Raw genomic sequence first — 19822 nt, 5'->3', positions numbered from 1 at the left:
TTTTATCTATAACCTTTGCGACAAACTGTGCTGTTGATGGCTGAGGTGATTAAACCTTACCTGCCTCATACTACTTCATGGTCCTGTCTCGTTATTCGTATTGAAGACACCACACTTTCTCACAAAGTCTGCCGAGTCGAGTGCAGGGTGGTGCCATCCTTTCTATCTTCGCGTCCTAAGCTAGGTAGGAGGTGGAGTGGTAGGCGCACTATAAGTGCACGTCTGTTTGGCGGGCTGTCATAGGCCAGCCAAACAGACATGCTCAATGAGCATTTCTCCACCTGGCTGTGTTGCACAGCCAAGTGGAGAATCAGCGAAAGCTCCCAGTCCCTAATGGAACGGCATTGCAGCCTGCTCAAGCCAGTCACAAGGCTGCTCTCATGTGACAGCAGGGTCTTGATTGGGTGGGGGTGAGAGCAGAGAAGCATCGAGTTTGCGGGAGCAGATGAGCACCGGGGCAGCAGCAGGTACGTTCTTTTATTTTTCTCCTTTTATTACTCCCCCACTCCACCAAGTGTTATTGGCTGTAGCAGCTACGGAGCACATGAATAGTGACAGGAGAGGGCCTAGTTTTCCTCTCTTTGCATGCCCTTGCTGTAGTTGACAGTAATAGGACAAATGCTGTCACTCACAGAGTGTCACATTCCAACCAATTAATAGAAGTCCTATGGGCCAACTCAAAAGGCGGCTGCCATTGACAGCTGACCTATGGGCTATGGCTATCATTATGTATGCTGCTGTGTGGGTTGATATAAAAGGTGTATAACAAACCAAAGAGCCAATGCTGAAGAAGGTTGAACAAAAACACCTCTATTTATGCAATATGAGGTATTATTGTTTTATTACATCAAGTTTGGATAGACAACTAATAGTTTATCTAGCCCCGACCTAAAAAAACACTTTGTTAAAATATAAGTAGGTCAGTTATATGAAATGTTTTGCAGATGAAATGCTCAGCAGTGAATCGGTGTTTCTCTTGGATGATTTTCTTTATTTCTTCATCTACAGGTTACGAAAGTAACAGGAATGATCTTTTGCAAGAAATACTAACCACAATCGAACACTGCAAAGAGTAGGAGCAGCAGCAGAAATAAGGAAAACACTTGTTCATGCCTGTTTAGTTCTTCACTTTATTTTGTTGGATTGAGGAACAAATTGTGACATTCTCTAGACCTTATTTCATGCAACTTGTTTAAATATTTTTCCCAGATAAGCATTCCTAAACTAGGTTTGCTATTAAAACTGATGTATATGGTGGGTCAGTTATGAAATACATCATTTTATATTGCCGAGTGATTTATTTGAATATTCAATTCATAGATTTGAAAGCTTTTGCAAAAAAGTTCTTTGATATTTTAAGTTGCATGAAAGCACAAATACAAGTAATTCAACTGAATACAAGAGTGTGGAGGCATTTAACTTTAACAAGTAGAGAAACAGTGTTGACTGTTAAGACAGCTGTAAAGGTTTTTGTTTTAATTTCTTTATTGGTTTTTGCAGTATAAGCTCAAGGTTTACAGCATGGTGCCTTTATGCGTATAGTTGGCAGCAACACAACATCATTTTTTTGGCCCATACATTAATGCAGAAAACCAGTTGTCATCTGGAGCGTATGACAGGCGCATTCAATCAATATGACTTTATTCGAACTTAAACAGGATCATAAAAGTGCACATAAAATACATTGTTCACATGTAAAAATTATAATGCATCACCATCAAATTTCAATAAAATACAAAATGGAAAACAGATAGGAAACGTGTTAAAACATTATCCAAAACATTGATTAAAACATGGAGAATTCATTCATTAGCTCATAAAGTGCTTAATGCAGTACTGGGATGAACTCATTTGTGGACAGCAAACATCGTGCCGTATGAAGTGCTAAACAGTGCTACGTACTATTAAAATATAATCGATCAACTCATTAATCTTATTTTTGATAAAACCATACATAGATGATGCATCACAGAAGTTTACATATGGGTTTGGGAGCATTTAGAGGAAAAATAAGGCTTGGCGACATTGTGCAAATTTATATTTTAAAAACAGTGGGCGAATATGCATTTTCCGTGCACAAGAAAAACATTTACAGAAGATAAAATGAGATTAGATTGGATAGATGTGCCGTTGAGGAAGAAATGAGGAATAACTGGAGTAAAAACAAAACCAGCATGCTGTCCAAAACAAATACATCCAAAAAAAGATAGACCACTAATCGGGCCATATCATAGCATTGAATATATTTGGAAGATGAATACTACACAATAAGTGCACCTATGATATTGCATTTGCACCTCAGCGGTGTGAATATGCCATAGCACAAGAATGAAAAATTGCTTAGCATTCGTAAAGGAAAGTTCCAATTCTATTAAGGACACAGTTTATGCCACACTTCCTTCATTTTATTAAAAAGTAGCCATTTAAAAACACAACTCTTTATTTCCCATAATAGGGAAAAGAAGAAGGAATACCATGTCCAATCTGATCGTGTGTCGTGTGTCCTCTCTTGAGTCTCAGTCTGCCTATGCTCGGCCTCTTTCTTCCTAAGGCCAAGGTCGTCAATAAAAATGTTGACTCCTTTTTGGAGGATTCCCATCCTGCAAGAATCAATGAATCAAGATTCAGTCATAGGCGAACTACAATCTACTAAAAAATTTAATACATAAAACCTCCATAAGATAGGATACCGTCTTCATAGAGAAACCGGATTACATATCATACATGTTCTTTGATTCAAGACTTATTTACTTGCATCCAAGCGGATGAATCCTGCATCACCCGAAGGGCGCTCACTTGATATCCTCCAAGTGAGCCCTAAGGGTGAATACTTTCAGAGCCATATCCCCTCTGGTAGAATAGTCTTCGAACACTTTAGTGTTGATCCCTGCTTCCTGCATGGCCCATAAAACCCACCGTGCAATTGTCGGGATAGAGACCACCCTATGTGGTCTGCAAAGGGCAATGAGTAACTGCTGTTCCCCATGGGGCCGCAGTGCCTCAGGCATGGTTTCATATGCCTTGACACAAAGAACACACAACTTTGGGGAGTCTGAAAACGCCAGGTTTGAAATGAGTCTAGAATTACAGTTTTTGCGATGGTACACATGAAAGGAGGCTCCATTCGGACTAAATGTCCATCCTGTAATGTCCAGGGCACGGCATCTGACACCCTGCTGCAAGACACTAAACATAACAGCATGGCCAACTTTGCAGACAACTGTTTTCAAGAAAGGTACTAGTTATGCATCCAGGAGAGGAAAAGGTGGAGCACCATGCGAACATCCCAGAGGACTGAACATCTTGGCTCTTGAGGGAGGGAGGAGTAGTTTCTTACCTGTAACTCCAGTTCTGTAGTAGGGGTATCTCTGTTATAGTCATAATCTAGTGAATAGTCCCGCTCATGTGTGGGGACCCCGGAGCAACCAAAAATAATCTCTTAAGCTGTCTTCTGTGCAGACCTGCATAGACACTTAAGAGCGAATTAAAGACAAATAATGCAGCCTATACATGCAAGGCTAAAATGTCCAGTACTTCAACTAGCAATGCAAAGGATATTCCACCAACATCATATTCAGCACAGTCTGCCAAGTTCCCCCCCCTTCACCAAATCCTTGGAATGATAGAGAGGAAGGTATGGACAGACAAGCCCCCCATAGGCTGCCATTATGTGGCTTAACAAGGGATACCGTGCCTTTAAGGAAACTTTCCAGAACTCTCTCGGTATCCCAGAATGCATAGCAACTCCCTCCACTTTCAGTTCTTTTTGGAGGTGTACAACGCTAGACCTGTAGCATTCCATATTCCATCTTTTTCTCCACCGGGGAGGAGGGCGGGCGCTTATGACTATAACAGAGATACCCCTACTACAGGACTGGAGTTACAGGTAAGAAACTACTCCTTCTATAGTAGGGGATCTCTGTGTATAGTCATAATCTACTGAATAGAATGGCAAGCCCATCCCCACAACCAAACCAGCGGTGGAGGAAAAAGACAATACTCTTACTGTGCAAACAGATTTCGCAACGAAGCCTGCCCAACCTGAGTATCTGCTCTGGCATTAGAGTCCAGACAGTAGTGCTTCGCAAAGGTATGGACCGACTTCCACATGGCAGCCCTGCAGATGTCTGCAATGGGAACGTTTCGAAGCAAAGCTGTTGTAGCTGCTTTGCCCCTGGTAGAATGAGCCTTAGGCTTACCCACTAAGGTCTTATTCGCTTTCTGATAACAGAGCTGGATACATGACACAATCCACCTAGAGATGGACTGTTTCGAAATAGCCAGACCAGTCCTAACCGGCCCATAGTTGACAAACAGCTAGTCCGATCAACGAATATCCTTGGTCTTATCCAGATAGAATTTCAAAACCCTTCTGACATCCAGGAAATGTAGAGACCGTTCGCCTGGAGTGGAAAGATTCTGGAAAAATGTTGGTAGTATAGTCTGATTAACATGAAAATCAGAAATCACCCTGGGAAGAAACTACGGGTGAGTATGCATAACAACCTTAGCAGCATAAAAAAGTATAAGGTTCCTGGCAACACAATGCCTGAATTTCACTCACCCTGCAGGCCGATGTAATGGCCACAAGGAACGCCGCCTTCCAAGACAGGTGCGGCAGTGAAGCCTTATGAATAGGCTCGAAGGGTTCCTTCATCAGCCTGGACAGCACCACATTCAGTTCCCATAAAGGCGAAGGAAGCCGAACAGGAGGGAACACCGTCAACCCCTCCAAAAAATCCTTAATCACAGGAATCTGGAAGAAGGATGTCTGAAGGGCATTTTCTGTAAGCAGTCAATGCAGCTAGATGAACCTTAATGGAATTAAAATTAAGGCCAGACTGAGCTAGATGCAGAAGGTATGGAAGGATAACATCCTCCTTGCAGGTCGTTAGATCATAGTTCTTAGACATGCACCAGATGCAGAATCTCTTCCATTTGTAAGCATAAGAGGTCCTAGTAGACGGCCTCTTAGCCTCCTTCAAAATGTCCATGTAATCCTCAGGAAGCCAAACTCAACGATGAGAGGTTGGGGTGCACCATCTGCCCCCCGAACTTCGTGAGAAGGTCCGGCCGACACGGCAGTCACCGATGAGGTAGGATCGATCAATGAAGCAGGTCCGTGAACTCTGACCGCTGTTAACCAGGTGTGACGTCTGAGCGCTAGGACGCCTGAGGGTAGCTACTGCGCTATATAAATGGTCTTTTCATTTAATTTCAGAGCCATTGAGTTGGGCAACAATAAACAATAAACATATGTCATTCACTGTCTGGGCCACTCCGGCGCAATAAGGATCATCCGCGCCCGGGAGAGGGCCAGCTTGATGAGCACCGCTGGAATCAGTGGAATGGGTGGAAAAGAGTACAGAAAGCTGTTCAACCAGCAGATCCATAACGCGTTCCCCAGAGTCCCCAGCTGGTAATACCTCGAGGCGAAGTCGCGGCATTTGCGGTTTTCTGCAGTGCAAATAGATCCACTTGGAGTGCCCCACATGGCGTCGTTTATGACCCACTCGTGGTTTTCGGGAAGCAACCTGCTGAGGGCGTCCGCCTGAACATTCTGCACACCTGGCAGATGAGTCGCCGTTATCGTCAGTCCTCTGGCTAGCAGCCAGTGCCAGATCGCCTGCGCTTCCTGTGAGTGTGCGCAATCTTGAGCCCACCTGCTTGTTTAGATAATACATCGTGGTCGTATTGTCCGTCTGTACAAGCAAGGAGTTGGTCTGGAAGGACGGATGAAAGGCCTTCAGTGGCAAGTGAACAGCTCTGAGTTCCAGGAAATTGATGTGATACGTGGACTATGACAGAGAACACGTTCCATGGATCTGTAGATGGTCTGAATGCGCTCCCCAGCCCAGGAGAGACGCATCCGTCACGATAGTCTGAGTCGGGATGTCCTCCGAGGAGATTCTCTGCCGAGCACCACCATCTCAGGGATTGTTGGGTGTGAAGAGACAACAGAATCCGGTCGTCCCAACAACCTTTTCTCTGGTCCCACTGGTCCTCCAAACATTCCTGTAGCGGCCTCATGTGTAGGCGTGTGTGCGGAGTGAGGAAGATTCAAGAGGCCATCTATCCCAGTAGAGTAGACACCGTCCTCACTGTTGTAGATGGAGCAGCTATGAGAGCCTGAGCCTTCCGAAGGATAGATCAGCGTCTCTGTAGGAAGGTGGATACCCGAATATGGTTACCCCAGATTTTTTGCCTAGTGTTAAGCTGGTTTTCAACTTAGTTGGCCTGTGATCCTGCTAATCAGGGTCCCAGACTATCTGCTCTCTGTAAAATGGACTCCATGTACCTTAGGTACATCTCCAATTGGAAATAGGGTCACCTTATGAGACCCTGTACAGTGTACTATAGGTACCCAGGGCATAGGTGCATCCAAGGCCTACCAGGAGCTGCAGCATATATTTTGCAACCCCTGGCTGTCCAACCAAACTGACACAACTGGCTGATCACTCAGCTGCGGCAAGGTCGTGTAATCACCCCTTGCTTAGGTATAGTATTCCTATACCTACTTATATATAGACACATAGTAACCAGTGAGTCACTCCTATGGCAGGCCTTAACAATCCTGGAGGCAGAGTGCTTGGTTATGGGTGAGATGGTGCTCTAGCATGAGCTGAGCCTGTCTGCAGCTTTCGGAACCATGTCCTTATAGCTGTTCTATGATATTACCATACCATATACTCTTAAGTGCATTATAATCCTCGCAGTTAAATGCTAACTTTGGTTTGGCTTTATCCAAATAGGTCGTGTAAGGTGTCATACGCTTTGGAATACTACCCCCTTGCAAATTCTGGCGACGGGGGTAGCATTCCACCCTTCTAGAGGGAGAAAACATGTTGTTGCTGACTATCCCGGTTAGAGTTAACCAGAGCCCCAGCGTCACAAAATGGACGCTTCTGCCACAGACACAAGTCTGGCCTCCCGCTGCTGGGAGTACTTTCAGTCACGGAGGTTTGGACAATAGGTTTCCTGCCTGGGAAGGTGCGAGCACCACCCCAGACAGGACTTTGTGTATTGGGACAGGGAGGGCTGAATAGATTGAGACACTGCCTAGGGCACACTAGGTGCTCCTTGCATACCTAAGTTTAAACCGGTTTCTGGGGCGCCCCAGCTCTGGCGCGAAACTGGACAAAGGAAAGGGGGTGTAACCACCCCCCTTCCTGGTGGAAGTAAATCCAGACCCTTTTAGTTGTATAAAAGTAGGAGCTGAGTCCTGAGACTTTAGATTAATCCTGAAATCGAAACTTAATACGAAACTCTGGACCTTAGACGTTCTGCTGAAGCTGAAGACTGGAGAATCTCCCTTGTGGCCAAGGAGTGACCACCCTGGGCAACCAGGCACCATCCAGCAAATCAACGGTTTGGTTTGTCGACGTTCCCGCCGGAACCCGTGCGCAGAGCCTGACAAGACCCAGACTTTCAGACCTCTTGGACCCGCTCTTCACGACTGCAGCATAGCCGAGATCAGTGGAGGCGACGAGACACGTGGGACCCGACATCTTGAAAAGCCTGTAACTTGTTAACTGTGCAGCTCCTGAGGTATCCTCGCAGCTGTGCACTGGGGATTGAGAAGCCCCGAATCCGAGCTCCACCTGCACCGAAGATCACACACCCCACGAGTTCTGCGTGGGGCCCTTCTCCTTGTGTTCTGCTCGACGCGTTGTCCGGTTGCTGGCCCGTTGGCTAGTAGCCGCTGTGACGACCATCCTTTTGAACCACCTCGCTGGTTTGGCCCTGGTTTGGCCCTTGCCTCCCTACAAAGGTGAGGCACCTTAGACCTTGCTGGTCTGCACCAGAAGCCTTCTTTGAATCCTTCGTGGGTTGCCATTGCCAAGGCTTGTGGACTCCAATCCGGCAGTCGACCCCTCCATCTGCGAGAGCCTTCGTGGGACAGCTCGCCTCCAGCATCTGGTCGTCCGACGCCTCCTGGTCCGCGTGGCTGAAGAGACAAGCTTCATGACAGCACCTGATTGCTCCTAGACGTCGTCTGGTTCCTTCCTGGTTCCACCCGGTCACTGGCTAGTGACCCAGACTGTCCCCTCTGCTTTAAGGCCCTCTACATCCTCGATCCACCCTTGGATCCACCCGGACATCTTCCTCCTGGTTGCCTGCAGCATCTTTCTCCAGGTCTCCATAGGCTTCAACGACGAAACCCGACATCTTCACACCCGCCGTCCGTGGGTGACGTAACGCGAGTACTTTGGTGCTCCCAAGGGTATTGACTATCCAAGTGTCTAGGTTTTTAGTTGTTTCCTCCTAGCTAAACCGGAAGTGTCCTAAATCCTTTTTCTAACTTCTAAGTTCCCATTGATTTTGCATTGACTCACGCGTGTGTGTAAAGACACTGCACGCGTCGCCTGTGGGCCTCCTACTCCTAACCTAAGGTTCAGATAGTGTAGCCCCAGCGATTCCCTAGGCCTTTCCTTTTCTCGTGACGTCGTACTTATACCACTTTTAGTATTTGGTTTGCTTCGTCCCTAGGGCCCAACCGTAAATTGTGAAACTTAACGTATTCTGACTAAGTATCTTGTGATGTGCTTTTGCCTCTGTTCTCATAAAGAGTTCAGAGGAGTGTGTTAGTAAATAAATACATATATATATTATATATATCCTGTGTGGTGTCCTTTCATTTGATATTCAAGGGGTTGCATATGGTAAAACAGCTGGCTTTACACGCCCTCAAGAGTCTTTTAGTCTAAGACTGTTATGTCCACGCTACCACTAGGATAGCTGGTCTATAAAGTTGACTTTACAACCATCACCATAAGGGTTGTTTGGACTGGTGCAAGGTGTTCACTAGAATAATGATCATCATATACCAGGCCACCTTCTCACACTCTCCTCCGAAGGTAACACGCTTGCCGACAGCGTATTAATGGAGGCTCCCAAGTACTGCAGGCACTGTACAGGAATCGGGACAGACTTGGACAGATTTATGTGCAAGCCCAGACTGTTCAACAGGACGGCCGTCCTGTTGAAGTGCAACTGTGCTTCCTGGAAGGTGGAGGCTTTGATCAACCAGTCGTCCAGGTACAGGTAGCAAACACCTTGTTCTTTCTCAGGTGCGCTGCTACCACAAGTTCAAGTTAAAGTTCAGGCATTTATAAAGCGCACTACTCACCCAGAGGGTCTCAAGGCGCTAGGGGGAGGGGTTCACTGTTTATCGAATAGCCAAGTTTTCAGTTCTTTTCTGAAGGAGATGTGATTCTGAGTAAGGCGGAGGTGGGTGGGGAGTGAGTTCCAGGTCTTGGCAGCCAGGAAGGAGAAGGATCTGCCACCCATGGTGGTTTTTCGGATGCGCGGGACTGCGGCGAGGGCTTGATTGGATGATCTTAGTTGGCAGGTGGGATAGTAGAAGGACAGTCGGGTGTTGAGGCATTCGGGTCCTAGATTATAGAGGGCCTTGTGTGCGTGGGTAAGAAGGCGGAAAGTGATTCTTTTGTTGACGGGAAGCCAGTGGAGGTTTTTTAAGTGACCGGTGATGTGCTCTTGGCGCGGGATGTCTAATATGAGTCTCGCTGATGCGTTTTGGATGCGCTGGAGATTTTTCTGCAGTTTTGTTGTAATTCCGGCGTAGAGTGTGTTGCCATAGTCCAGTCGACTCGTGACCAGTGCATGGGTGACAGTCTCTTGTTTCGAGGGGGATCCAGCGGAAGATCTTTTTGAGAATGCGAAGGACGTTGAAGCAGGAGGACGATACAGCGTTGACTTGTCTGGACATTGAGAGAGAGGAGTCTAGAATGAAGCCAAGGTTACGTGCATGGTCTGTGGGTGTGGGCGCTGATCCCAAAGCGGAAGGCCACCAGGAGTCGTCCCAAGCTGAGGGGGAGGATCCAAGGATGAGCACCTCCGTTTTGTCTGAGTCGAGTTTTAAGCGGCTCTGTTTCATCCATTCGGCTACTTCATTCATACCTTCGTGAAGGTTGTTTTTGGCGGTGTTGGGGTCTTTGGTGAGGGAAAGGATTAGCTGGGTGTCGTCGGCGTAGGAGAAGATGTTGAGGTTGTGTTTACGTGCGATGGAGGCGAGGGGACTCATGTAGACGTTGAAGAGGGTGGGACGGAGTGAGGAGCCTTGAGGTACGTCGTAGATGACTTCGGTGGGCTCTGAGTAGAAAGGGGGGAGTCGGACTCTCTGGGTTCTTCCGGCTAGGAACGAGATGACCCAGTCCAAGGCTTTTCCTTGTATGCCGATGTTGTAGAGGCGTTGTATGAGGGTGTTGTGACAGACAGTGTCGAAGGCGGCGGAGAGGTCGAGTAGAATGAGGGCCACTGTTTCACCGTTGTCCAGGAGTGCTCGGATGTAGTCGGTCGCCGCAATGAGGGCGGTTTCGGTGCTGTGTTTGGCTCGGAAGCCGTTTTGTGAGGGATCCAGGGAGTTGTTGGATTCAAGGAAGGCTGCGAGTTGGCTGTTGACGGCTTTCTCGATGACTTTGGCCGGGAAAGGGAGGAGGGAAATGGGTCGGTAGTTTTTCAGTTCTGAGGGGTCTGCTGTTGGTTTTTTCAGAAGGGCGCTGAGTTCGGCGTGTTTCCATATTTCTGGAAAGGTGGCGGAGTTGAAGGAGAAGTTGATGACATCGCGGAGTTGGGGAGCGATGATGGAGTCAGCTTTGTTGAAGATGTAGTGGGGACAGGGGTCCGAAGGTGAGCCAGAGTGGATTGAGTTCATGAGGCGAATGGTATCTTCAATGGTGATTGGGTTCCAGAAGTTGAGGTAGTTAGTTGGAGGGGTGGGATCAGAGGGGGGTGGGGTGAGTTGGTCATTGGGAGTATTCTTGAAGCTGTTGTGGATGTCGGCAATTTTGTTGTAGAAGGAGGATAGCGCATCGCAGAGGTCTTGGGAGTTAGTGGTCGTTGGATTCTGCGGGAGGGTTGGTGAATTCTTTGACGATATTGAGGAGTTCCTTGCTGTTATGAGAATTGTTGTCGAGACGGTCCTTAAATGCTGATTTCTTGGCGGATCGAATCAGTTGGTGGTGTTTGCGGGTGGCTGTCTTGAGGGAGGCCATGTTGTCTGAGGTTGGTTCTTTTCTCCAATTCTTCTCCAGGGTGCGGCATGTCTTCTTGGATTTTTTAAGGTCGTCATTGAACCAGGGAGCCTTTTTGCTGAATGATTTCAACTGGTGTTTTTTCAGGGGTGCTAGTTCGTCCGCACTGTTGGTGATCCATTGCCTGAGGTTTGTGGCCGCTTGTTCTGGGTCCGTTGTTAGGGTGGGAGTGTTTTGGCTGAGTGATGCGAGGAGTTGGTCGGTGGTGATTTTGTTCCATTTTCTTCGGGGAATGGGTTGTGAACGGTTGTGGGTCAGGGTTGTTTTGTAGCTGAAGTGAACACAGCTGTGATCCGTCCAGTGGAGAGCTGTAGTGTGATCGAAGGAAATGTGCTTGCTGGAGGTGAAGATAGGGTCGAGCGTGTGTCCGGCTGTGTGAGTGGGGGTGTCAACAAGTTGTTTGAGTCCGAGATTGGACAGGTTGTCCAGGAGGGTGGTGGTGTTGTTGTCGAGAATGTTGTCAAGGTGGTAGTGGAGGTCTCCTAGAAGAATGTAGTTCTCGGAGGCGAGGGCGTGCGGGCTGACTAAGTCAGTGATGTCGTCGCTGAATTGAGATCGGGTGCCTGGGGGCCTGTAGATGAGGGTTCCTCTAAGGGTGGTCCTGGGGTCGGTGTGGATCTGAAAGTTGAGGTGTTCGGCGGTTGCAAGATTGTCGTCAGAGCTGGTTGTAATTTTGATGGTGTTTCTATGGACGATGGCGATGCCTCCTCCAGTTTTTTTAATGGTGCAGTCTTTTCGAATGATCTTGTAATTGTCCGGTATGGCTATGGCGATGTCGGGGGCAGAAGATGCATTCATCCATGTTTCAGTGAGGAAGGCGATGTCAGGTGATGCAGTGTCGATTAGGTCCCAGAGTTCGGTTGCGTGTCTGTGGACCGAGCGGATGTTCAGTAGGATGCATTTCAAGTCGTTGGGTTCGGAGCTGTGTGTGGAGGAAGTGTGTTTGGTGAGGGTCCTGACGCAGTTGAACTTACAGGAGAGGCAGGAGAATGGGCCGTGGGTACGTCCTGGGGTAGCTTCGCAGCAAAGTGGGGTGCGTCCGGCGTTGAGGGCGAGGAGAGTAGCGGCATCATAAGTTACTCTGGGGGGTTGGGAGCGGCAAAGGGCAGGGGGACGGGCGCTGGGCGCGGACGGGCTTACCTTTGGCGCACCTTTGGCGCAACTGGGGCGCGTTCGCTGCGCGTGAACGCTGCGCGCGAAAATATCTGACATAAGTAGATGGTGGAAGGGGAGGGGCGATCAGCTGGGAGGCGGGAGCGTGGTGGGGGGGGGACGGGCTGGGATACACAACAACAAAATGGCCGCGAGCCAAAAGGTAAATAGGACGCACTGATTCACTTAATCACAAAGCGCTATGGCAAACAATGCTGGCAGCGGAGCGCTGTAACAGTTATTGCAATTCAGTTATTACAAATTACTTTAGGCACCAAAGCGCTGCTTGTCAATAAAAGCGCTATGTTAAGATGCAGTCTAAATTCCTTCAGGCACCAAAAGCGCTGCTTGGATATCAGTCGCTATGATTAATAGATGCAGGCACGCTCAGCAGATCGCTACAATACCAGCTGTTAAGGCGGGAGGGGAGCGACCGTCTCCGACGGAGTCAGGGATGGTCACCACAGACAGTCATGCATTTCGAAAAAGTCCTGGGTGCAGACTTCAGTCCAAACGGTAGTACGGTGTACTGGTAGTGATTGGCGCCGACGAGGAAGCGCAGGAAATTCCGATGTTTCCGTGCAATGGGCACATGGAAGTACGCATCTTGCAGATCTATCGCACACAGCCAGTCTCCTCTCTGCAGCGGAAGATAAATCCGGTGCAAAGTCAGCATTCAAAACTTTTCCCTGCAAATCCAGAATGGGTCTGAACTCATTCTTGTCCTTCTGGACTCGGAAGCACCATGAGTAAAGACCCTTATCCCTTTGAGACAGAGGGACGTCTACCGCCCTTTTTCTTAACAGGGTATTGGCCTCCGCCTGGAGCTCGCGCAGCTGGAACTGCGAGCCGACCGGTGGAATCGCTGGAAGCAGACTGGTTAACCGAAGACTGTATCCATTGCAAACAATATTCAGCACCCACTTGTCTTGAGTAATGTTTGCCAGGTAATGTTGGATGCTTGCCCGCACCGGAGCGAGTAACGGATGAGGGGGGAAGAAGCACCTCAGGGCCTAGACCCAGCTGGGCCAGTGGTCGCGGAGGAAGCCTGCTGACCACCACGGCCCCTCTGGCGCTTTTGGAATGGGCGCCGCTGGAACTGCTGTTGCTGCCCAGCAAGTCAACCTTGCCCTCTACCTTGCGCCCCGTACCGTCTCGGGAACGAGCGGAAGGTGGTCTTCTTTTCCTACGGCTTCTCCAATCAGACAGCCGTCAAGGTCTCCGCCTTCATGCTGGCCATCTCATCGTCCGCATGTTTTCCAAAGAGGGTCTCACCCGAGAAGGGTAGATTGGCAACCCTCTGCTACGCCTCGGGCTTCAAGGACGTCAGACACAGCCAGGCGTGGCGTCTCAGGTTGACCCCATGGCAGTATCTGCAGTCGAACTGATCACCTAGTTGGAGACAATCAGTCCTTCATTAAGGATTTCTTGGAAAGCCTCCCGGTTATCCCAGGGAAGGAGTTCCACGAACCGTGTTAGAGACTCTCAGAGGGACCGATCTTAACGTCCCAACAAGGCCGAGGCACTCGCAGCCTACATAGACATGGAGGCCGTCTCGCAGACCTTCCTGCCTGCCGAATCCATCCAGCGGCTCTCCTCGTCAGGAAGCACTGACGATGACGGGGTGGTGGTGTGTTGCTTCCTCGCCGCCGTCACAATCACTGAGTCCGGCGCAGGGTCCAAGCGAAGCAGGATCAGAGTCAGTGGCCCGATACTTTTTTTGCAGCCTGGAAGGCGCCGATTTCGTAACCGCAGGGGTGAGGAAGAGCTCCATGGCGGGTTCCACCAGCCCTGGCACCAACGGCAACAAGGGCCGAGACAACTGTTTCTTGTGCAGGGTCTCGAAGATGACGGAAGTCAAGGGCGTGGGCACCGTGAGTGTGATGCCCAGCTTAGCCGCTCCTCGCAGCAACACCACCTTTCTGGCCTTTTCCTTACTGGGGAGCCCCCAGAGGCCGGGGCACGGGCAGAGGAAGGAGCCCCTTCTTGCCCAGACCCACCTTGTCCTGGCTGCCTTCTCTGCTCCAAACCTTGGAGCCTGGTCTTCTCCCTGTCCGTCAGGGTCCTTTTAGGGAACTGTAGACAGATATCCCACTCCTCAGGAAAATAAGGCAGGCAGGCACAGGAGGCACACCCTGTGAGGATCCGATTTTGCCTTTATCCTAGAGCACTCAGGGCATTTATCAAATAAGACAGGGATATTTGATAAAAGAGCAGTCAAAACACCAGAGAAACTCCAGTAAAGATGAGAAGAGGCAAAAACACGTCAAGTGTATACACTCAAACACTTTAAAAGAGCACAATTTGTAGAAAGAAAAAACAAAAAAGGGAGAGCTCAATGCTCCAGGGTCCTGCTAGCAAAGCGGAAAAAGAACTGAAAGTAAAAGGAAGGGGCTGAGCATGCTGGGATACCGAGGGTCTCCAGAGTTCCTTAAAGGCACAGTATCCCCTTTCCAGACACATAATGGCAGCCTATGGAGGCTTGTCTGTCCCTACCTTCCTCTCTAGCATTCCAAGGATTTGGTGAGGGGAGGAAAGTTTCTCTATGGGTGAAACTTGACAGATTGTGTTAAATGTGTTATTGGTGTTATATCCTTGGCATTTCTAGTTGAAGTACTGGACAGTGTAGCCTTGTAGGTACAGGCTGCATTATGGTCTTTAGTTTTCGCTTAAGTGTCTATGCAGGACTGCAATGAAGACAGTTTAAGTGACTATTTTTGATTGCTCCAGGGTCCACGCACATGGGCGCGACTATTCACTAGATTATGACTATACACAGAGATCCCCTACTACAGAATGGTGAGTGCCCACACGGCAGTAAGAGTAGCAAGGCACAGAGGGTATTTGCATGTAGACGTCCATCACGGGTGTAGTCAGTCAAAGAGATGTGGGCAAAGACTGTGCAGGATGGCGTGTGTGTGTCCAGTATGGGTAACTGTACAGATGGGAGCAGAGCCATTGTGTGTGTGAACTATGTGCATGACAGAACACAGTGTGACAAACGCTTAACTCCATGAGCAGCAGGACTGTACCTACACGGCCCCTGTACATGGGTCATGTGCAGAAATGTCCTTGTCAAGTGAAAATGCACTACAGGAGTTTTACGGCTCCAGAGTGTTACGTCCCAAAGGACTGCAGCCTCTTACAAACTGCATAGTTGCCCTCATACGCAACTTAGACATGATGCCTGTGTGGACATGGTGCATTGAAATTGCGAGACAACTCTTATGTGCATGTCTTACAGCGCTGATGTTGTGTGGGCCAACACTGCATTCACAGGCCATGTTTGCATGGCAGTCAAAGTGAACAGGGTCATGCGTACAAATTGTCATTCACCTATACAGTAATGTTGTTTCTGTGACTGGAGTGTTGTTCCTCATGTTTATGTCACATTTCTGGATGCCTAGTAATGACACATATTTACATTTGTTCACTCACAGATGGTCGACAACCCATCACACAGGGTGACTTAGATCGATTCAGGGACCCAAACGCCACTGGTGAGTATTGGTATTTAAAATTGCCATGTTGTGGTGTCTTGAATGTCATTACCAAATGGTACACGTGGTTGTTTGGCCATATGGGTGTGTACCTCATGTCACTCAGCCACAATGTGCAGATGTATTTGTTGAATCAGATTTGTCTGCAAATAGGTATTTGGATGTGGGCAGACGCATATCATTCTCAGTTGTGACTTTGCCCATGGACAATGATACAGCTATGATTTCCTGTATATGACATACAGCACAGGTTCTAGCTAACTAGTCAATTATCCAAATATCTGCAGGCAATACACTCCTTGAATTTTCACACTTGGGGGCATATTATCAAGAACGAGCGAAAGATTTATCCCCGCTTTATCTGCAGGAAACTGCCGCTGAAGAGGCGATAAAGGACTTGATAATATGCCCATGAGAATTCCCATAGAAGCCCAGGTTAACACTAGAACCTGGGCTGCTATGGGAATTCACAAGGACCTATTATCAAGCCCATTATCGCCGCTTTATAGGGATTTTACTGCCGATAAAGAGGGAAAATTTTGTTTGCCTGTTCTTCATAATATGCCCCCCTGAATAGTACTGCATGGTAAATAAGGCACACTAACATGCTGTGTGTATCTTCCAATGTGCGTGCACTGGCTGTAGCATTACGCACCAGGACGCATTGCGGTTCACACCAAGTAAGGCTATACATGTTGGCACAGTGAAATCCAATGATATGCTGCATTGCTGCTTCACAGTGGTGGCAGTGTGTGGCTCAGAGTGAAAAGTAGAAACGCACAGTTGAAAACACATTAAATGGATATGTAGGTCATTTGCAGTTGCGTATTAGTGCACTGCAGTGTTATGCTTAGGCTGTGTCTGTGGAGACGAACCATGCTTGTCTCTGGATCATGTGTACTGACTCCTCTGTCACAATTGGTGGCATCACACAACAAGCATCTGTGTGCATATTCATAAGCCACTTCGAAGAGTTATTTGCAGTTTTCGGCCAATAAAGGTGCGATATCTGCATTGCGGTATTACCAAGTCAGTGTTAAGTCAATTAACATGGCTCAAAGCCACGTTAATGCCTTAACACTGGGCCCCTTTCACAATGAACTCAGCGTGCAAGGGGGCGTGCAGTGGGTGTTGCATCGCAACCCACCTTCACTCCGATGCTGCCACCTATCACCAGGCTTAGCGGTAATAGGTGGCAGTGCTGAATTTAAGAGCAGGTCAGACCTGTTCTTAAGGTGGCGAAACAAGGAGAAAAGCTTCATTTCTCCTAGTTGTACCGTTTTCCATGGAAGATGCAAAATGGCAAGGTTTCTTTATGTACAGTAAGGTGTCCCTTCCTGTACCTAATCAAACAGCTTTTTAAAAATTCCAAGTTGTGACTTACATGTGTGCTGCATTAAGCAGCACACATGTAAGTAAAAAAAATGGAAGTTAAGCTTTGTTTATGTGCAAAAAGGAACTCCTTCCTGTACATACACAAACCTTCACTGCCAGCGCTGGCGTTAAGTTGTAAGACTTTTTGCCATTGCAGGGTGAAACGCTAGGCTGCACCATATCCTTGATAATATGGTGCAGCCTACAGTTTCCAAAGTGGAAAAGAGGTGTTAAGCCAAGGCGGCTGCCACCACTCTTCGCCACTTTGATGCTAATATGCTCCTCAGTGAGCATGCTTTCACTCTGCATCATCTGATCTCAAATAGATTTGGATAAGCGTGGCTCTCAAACACTCTGAGTAGAACTTTGGCCTTGGCAATACCAGAACCTCATGACCCCAGGGTACTATTGCTATGTGTGATGTATTTGATCTGTTTGCGTTGTTCACACACGTGTTGCCAGCTACCAGACAGTGTGATTATGGGTTACAAGACACCCATGAGTGGGATGAAGGGTTAAAAGGAGTAGTTTGTCCTGTAACTCCAGTTCTGTAGTAGGGGTTTCTCTGTTATAGTCATAATCTAGTGAATAGTCCCGCCCATGTGCGTGGACCCCGGCAATCAAAAATAATCTCTTAAATTGTCAGAAATTAGCAGAACTGCAAAGACACTTAAGAGAAAATTTAAAGACAAATAATGCAGCCTATATCCACAGGCTACACTGTCCAGTACTTCAACTAGAAATTCCACCCAAAAATCCACAAACAGCAAAGCCTGTCCAGATTTCCCTTGTTTTCACTGCAAAACCCCTCAGAAATGATAGAGAGGAAGGCCTGGACAGACAAGCCCCATAGGCTGCCATTATGTGGCTTAAATAGGATACTGTGCCTTTAAGAGAACCTTCCAGAACCTTCTCTCAGTATCCCAGAATGCATAGCAGGTCCAACTTACTTCAGTTCTTTTTGAAGGCGTAAAACGCCAGACCTGTCGCATTCCTTAAAGAAACACTTCTCTCCACCGGGGAGGCGGGAGGGCGCTTATGACTATAACAGAGATACCCCTACTACAGAACTAGAGTTACAGGACAGAAACTAGTCCTTCTGTAGTAGGGGATCTCTGTGTATAGTCATAATCTAGTGAATAGAATGGCAAGCCCATCCCCACACCAAAGCGGCGGTGGAGAAAAGCGAATTAACGCCACTATTGCGCGAACAGATTTCGCAGCGAAGCCTGCCCAACCTGAGCGTCTGCCCTGGCATCAGTGTCCAAGCAGTAATGCTTAGCAAAGGTATGAACCGACTTCCAAGTGGCCGCCTTGCAGATTTCTGCAATCGGAACATTACGGAGCAAAGCTGTCGTGGCAGCTTTGCCCCTGGTGGAATGAGCCTTAGGCTTACCTCCTAAGGTCTTAATAGCTTTTTGGTAACATAGCTGTATGCAGGACACAATCCACCTAGAGATAGACTGCTTAGAGGTCGCAAGACCCGTCCTGACAGATCCATAATTGATAAACAATTGGTCAGACCTACGGATATCTTTGGTCTTATCCAGATAAAACTACAACACCCTCCTAACATCCAGGGAATGTAACGACCTTTCCGCTGGAGATTAAGGATTCTGAAAAAACGTAGGCAAAGTTATGGTCTGGTTGACATGAAAATCAGAAATAACCTTGGGAAGAAATTTAGGGTGAGTACGCATAACAACCTTAGCAGCATGAAATACAGTATAAGGTTCCTGGCAACACAACGCCTGAATTTCACTCACCCTGCGGGCCGATGTAATGGCCACGAGGAACGCCGCCTTCCAGGACAGGTGCTGCAACGAAGCCTTATGAATAGGTTCAAAAGGCTCCTTCATCAGTCTGGACAGCACCACATTCAATTCCCATGAAGGCGAAGGAAGCCTGACAGGAGGGAACACTTTCTTCAAGCCTTCCAAAAAATCTTTGATCACAGGGATCTGGAAGAAGGAAGTCTGTGAAGGGTATTTCCTCTAGGCAGTCAAAGCAGCCAGATGAACCTTAATGGAATGAACATTAAGGCCAGACTGCGCCAGATGCAGCAGATATGGAAGGATGACATCCTCCCTGCATGTAGTCGGGTCATAGTTCTTAGACTTGCACCAGATGCAAAACCTCTTCCACTTGTAAGCATAAGAAGTCCTAGTGGAAGGTCGCTTAGCCTCCTTCAGTATGTCCATACAATCCTCAGGGAGATTCAGATGGCCATATTGCACTATTTCAGGAGCCATGCCGCCAAACTCAAAGACGAGAGGTTGGGGTGCACCATCCGCCCCCCGAACTTCGTGAGAAGGTCCGGCCTGCACGGCAGCTTCATGTGAGGAAGGAGAGACCGGTGAAGAAGGTCCGTGAACCACCACTTTCTGGGCCATTCCGGGGCGATCAGTATCATCCGCGCCCTGGACTGGGATAGCTTGATGAGAACCGTCGGAATCAGGGGAATGGGTGGAAAAGCGTACAGAAAGCTGTTCGACCAGTCGATCTATAACGCGTTCCCCAGCGTCCCTGGCTGGTAGTACCTGGAGGCGAAGTCTCGGAATTTGCTGTTTTCGGCGGTGGCGAACAGATCTACGTCTGGCGTTCCCCACCTTGCGAAGACTTCTCCTAGTACTTCGTCGTTCATGACCCATTCGTGGTTTTCCTGAATCAGTCTGCTCAGTTCGTCTGCCTGAACATTCTGTACACCTGGCAGATGCGTGGCCGTTATCGACAGTCCTCGAG

At 48.2% G+C, this 19822-nt stretch overlaps 1 long non-coding RNA gene across 4 annotated transcripts in view; it reads right to left on the bottom strand.

Annotated features, from left to right (window-relative positions):
* Positions 1-1119: 1119 nt before the first annotated feature.
* LOC144826338 (uncharacterized) overlaps positions 1120-19822 on the bottom strand; it is a 311231-nt gene continuing 292528 nt past the window's right edge. For all 4 annotated transcript variants that reach the window (XR_013609795.1, XR_013609792.1, XR_013609793.1 and 1 more), the window contains one exon: positions 1120-2600. This is a non-coding gene — a long non-coding RNA (uncharacterized LOC144826338). The remainder of the gene's footprint in view (positions 2601-19822) is intronic.

This window comes from Lissotriton helveticus, chromosome 3_2, assembly GCF_964261635.1.
Source record: "Lissotriton helveticus chromosome 3_2, aLisHel1.1, whole genome shotgun sequence".
Lineage (NCBI taxonomy): Eukaryota > Metazoa > Chordata > Amphibia > Caudata > Salamandridae > Lissotriton > Lissotriton helveticus.
Note: the sequence above shows the minus strand (reverse complement) of the source record. Positions and strands in the feature narration are given on the sequence as shown.